We start from the raw sequence: 4,596 nt of genomic DNA, 5'->3' as shown, positions 1-4,596 counted from the left end.
GGTCAGCTTAACTAGGCAAGAGGGATACTGGTCAGCTTTTTAAACTTAAAGCAGAGGGACTGGTCAGCTACTACAGAGGGACTGGTAGCCTACTAGCGTGAGGGGAACCTGGTCAGCTAACTAGCAGGCGGGAACTGGGTCAGCTATCTAGCAGGGGAACTGGTCGCTAACTGGCGCAGAGGGACTGGGGGTCAGTCTAAAATAGCAGAGGGAGCTGGGTCAGCTAACTAGCAGAGCGGATCTGGTCAGCTAACTAGACAGAGGGATCTGGTCAGCTACCTAGCAGGGACTTGGGTCGCTACTAGACTATGAGGGACTGGTGGTGCAGCTAACTAGCAGAGAGACTGGTCAGCTAACCTAGCAGATGCGAACTGGTTCGCTACCCCTAGCAAGTAACGAGAACAAAAACTGGTCGAGCCCAACAACCCGACGCGGCTCTGGTTCACGGGACCGGAACGGTTTGCCAACCACTGCCTAGATAATGCACAGGCTTGGCAAAACTGAGAATAGAAATAGTTTTATTGGGTGACATTGTTGGCAACGCTGTTTCCTCTCTCACTCCCAGGATTGTTGGCGACGTTCGAGGGAACTCCAGCAGGGGATGGTGCTGCGATGAGAACATCCTCTTAAATCGGATCTGACCCCACCCCTGATTATACATGATATTAATCCAAGCTGTAGCCAATGTTCGTTACATCATACAAAACCATTGCTATAGGCTGGTACTATAATTATAATACCGAAATTAATAAAGGATTTTTTTTTTCCAACAGGGGGCGATGCTAACAACATGTAAGCTGTATTATACAGGGAGCCCAAATTTACTTGGAAAAGAAGCAGGTTTCTTGACCTGTAGTCCGGTGTGTGTGTGTGTGTGTGTGTGTGTGGCGCCTCTCCCTCGCTACTGTTGTCCGCTAGGTTGCACAGATGCGTTTTCGGGAGGTACCAGGTGATGTTAGCGGGTGAGAAGATGAAACTACCGACCCTGAACGATCCGGTACGACAACCTTGGAGGTCGCTGACACAGATGATTTGCTGCGACTCAGCTGGGCAGTTATGTCCCGTCGAGTCCCACGACGCCGTCTGCACCAACCTGGAGGAAAGAGAAGGGGTATTAAACTGTGTTTACTTGGTGTCAGGCAATTTTATGTTTGCGACTATTCTTTTAACTATTTTTCTAAAATTCTATTAATGTGCTGGTGTTCTATAACCAAATTCCATATGTTCTTGCACAGTGGCTCGACTGTAACCATTCACACCTTATCAGTAAGCTGCATTTGGCAGTACAACCAGCAGTTGTTTTGAGGAACGAATGACCGTGTTTAGAGGACTAAACGAAAGATTCTCAGTTTTTCAAGGTTTCCGCTTAGAAAGAAGAAGAGGTCTGCGTCCGTCACACGTTCAATGAGCCAGTCTCGGTCGGTCACACCGTCATGAGCCAGTTCTCGTCGTCGACACTTCATGAGCGCAGTCTTCGGTCCCGTCACAGCCGTCATGAGCCCGTCTCGGTCGCGTTTACACGTCATGTAGCCATCTCGATCCGTCACACGTCCTGACCAGTCTCGATCCGTCACGTCATGAGGCCGTTCGGTCGTTCAAATACGCTCATGAGCCAGTCTCGGTCGGCGTCACAGCGTCATGGAGCGTCTCGGTCCGTCCCACGTCTGAGCAGTCTCGGTTCTCACCCGTATGAGCCAGTCTCCGGTCCGTCAGCCGCATAGCCGTAAAGAACAGCTGCCGCGGGAGCCCGCGGGGATCGGTTCTCGTCGTCACACGTCATGAGCCAGTCTCGGTCCCGTCACACGTCATGAGCCGACATCTCGGTCCCGTCACACCGTCATGAGCCAGTCTCGGTCCGTCAACACGTCATGAGAGCCAGTCTCCGTCACGTCACATCTGTCAATTGAGCCAGTCTCGGTCCGTCACACGTCATGAGCCAGTCTCGGTCCGTCACACGTCATTGAGCCGTCTCGGTCGTCCGTCATGCGTCTCGGTCCTAACGTATGAAGCAGTCTCGTGTCGCTCACACGTCATTGTTGCCTAGTCTTCGTGCCGTCACAACGTCATGAAGCGAGTCTCCGTCCGTCACACGTCATGAGCCAGTCTCGGTCCGTACACGTCCATGAGCAGTCTCGTTTCCGTCAACACGTCATGAGCAGTCTCGGTCCTCCCCGTCATGAAGCAGTCTCGGTTTCCGTCACATCGTCATGATGCCGTCTCGGCTCCGTCACACGTCATTGAAGCGTGTCGGTCGTCACACGTATGCGCCGTTCTCGGTCCGTCACACGTCATGAGCCAGTCTCGGTCCGTCACACGTCATGAGCCAGTCTCGGTCCGTCACACGTCATGAGCCAGTCTTGGTCCGTCACATGAATTAAACAAAGCGGTAATGATTAATTAATTATACTAAATCATGCAAATATAACTTGTCTGTGTATAACTGTATGTACAAGTTTTAGAACACCTACTCATTCAAGGGTTTTTCTTTATTTTTACTATTTTCTACATTGTAGAACAATAGTGGAGACATCAACACTATGAAATAACACATATGGAATCATGTAGTAACCAAAAAAAGTGTTAAACAAATCTAAATATATTTTATATTTGAGATTCTTCAAAGTAGCCACCGTTGCCTTGATGACAGCTTTGCACACTCTTGGCATTCTCTCAACCAACTTCACCTGGAATGCTTTTCCAACAGTCTTGAAGGAGTTCCCACATATGCTGAGCACTTGATGGCTGCTTTCCTTCACTCTGCGGTCCGACTCATCCCAAACCATCTAATGCAGCACTCCGTCACTCTCCTTCTTGGTAAAACGGCCCTTAAACAGCCTGGAGGTGTGTTGGGTCATTGTCCTGTTGAAAAATAAATTATAGTCCCACTAAGCTCAAACGAGATGGGATGGCGTATTGCTGCAGAATACTGTGGTAGCCACGCTGGTTAAGTGTGCCTTGAATTCTAAATAAATCACAGACAGTGTCACCAGCAAAGCACCCCCAACACCTCCTTCTCCATGCTTCACGGTGGGAAATACACATGCGGAGATCATCCACTCTGCGTCTCACAAAGACACGGCGGTTGGAACCAAAAATCTCCAATTTTATTTTATTTTAATGTCCATTGTTTGTGTTTCTTGGCCCAAGCAAGTTTCTTCTTATTGGTGTCCTTTAGTAGTGGTTTCTTTGCAGCAATTCGAACATGAAGGCTTGATTCACTCAGTCTCCTCTGAACAGTTGATGTTGAGATGTATCGGTTACTTGAACTCTGTGAAGCATTTATTTGGGCTGCAATTTCTGAGGCTGGTAACTCTAATTAACTTATCCTCTGCAGCAGAGGTAACTCTGGGTCTTCCATTCCTGTGGCGGTCCTCATGAGAGCCAGCTTCATCATAGCGCTTGATGGTTTTTGAAACTGCACTTGAAGAAACTTCTTGACATTTTCTGGATTGACTGACCTTCATGTCTTAAAGTAATGATGGACTGTCGTTTCTCTTTGCTTATTTGAGCTGTTCCTGCCATAATATGGACTTGGTCTTTTACCAAATAGGGCTATCTTCTGTATACCACCTCTACCTTGTCACAACACAACTGATTGGCTCAAACGCATTAAGAAGGAAAGAAATTCCACAAATGTACTTTTAACAAAGCACGCCTGTMAATTGAAATGCATTCCAGGTGACTACCTCATGAAGCTGGTTGAGAGAATGCCAATTATGTGCAAAGCTGTCATCAAGGCAAAGGGTGGCAATTTGAAGAATCTCAAATATAAAATATATTTTGATTTGTTTAAACACGTTTTTTTGGTTACTACATGATTCTATATGTGTTATTTAATAGTTTTGATGTCTTCACTATTATTCTAAAATGTAGAAAACAGTACAAATAAAGAAAAACCCTTGAATGAGTAGGTGTTCTAAAACTTTTGACTGGCAGTGTATAAGACAACTGTTGGGACTGCCCCGGCAGAGTTTATTGACAGACATGTACTATGGTGCATTGAGTTGGTTAGAACCTCTCCAGTACGCTGACAAATAAACAATGATTAATTTAAGATTGACTTCCAGTGTCCTTGTGTGTAAGAATTTCCACAACATTGGTTTGCTAGAGTAGGGCTCCAGTGATATAAAAGTGTATACTTGGTTTGCTAGAGTAGGGCTCCAGGGATATAAAAGTGTATACTTGGTTTGCCTTTTGCCTAGAGTAGGGCTCCAGGATATAAAAAGTGTTATACTTGGGTTGCTAGGTAGGGCTCCAGGGATATAAAAGTGTATAACTTGGTTTGCTAGAGTAGGCTCCAGGGATATAAAAGTGTATACTTGGTTTGCCTAGAGTAGGGCTCCAGGAGATATAAAGTGTATACTTGGTTTGCTAGAGTAGGGCTCCAGGATATAAAAGTAATATACTTGGTTTGCTAGAGTAGGGCTCCAGGGATATAAAAGTGTATACTTGGTTTGCTAGAGTAGGGCTCCAGGGATATAAAGTGTATACTTGGTTTGCTAGAGTAGGGCCCAGGGATATAAAAGTATATACTGGTTTGCTAGAGTAGGGCTCCAGGGATATAAAAGTGTATACTTGGTTTGCTAGGAGGAATCT

The 4,596-nt window shown here is 46.2% G+C and overlaps 1 pseudogene; it reads right to left on the bottom strand.

Moving 5' to 3' along the window:
* Window positions 1-4,596, bottom strand: part of LOC111972886 (kinesin-like protein KIF13B) — an 86,943-nt pseudogene that overhangs the window by 27,111 nt on the left and 55,236 nt on the right.

This window comes from Salvelinus sp. IW2-2015, linkage group LG14 (assembly GCF_002910315.2).
Source record: "Salvelinus sp. IW2-2015 linkage group LG14, ASM291031v2, whole genome shotgun sequence".
NCBI lineage: Eukaryota > Metazoa > Chordata > Actinopteri > Salmoniformes > Salmonidae > Salvelinus > Salvelinus sp. IW2-2015.
Note: the sequence above shows the minus strand (reverse complement) of the source record. Positions and strands in the feature narration are given on the sequence as shown.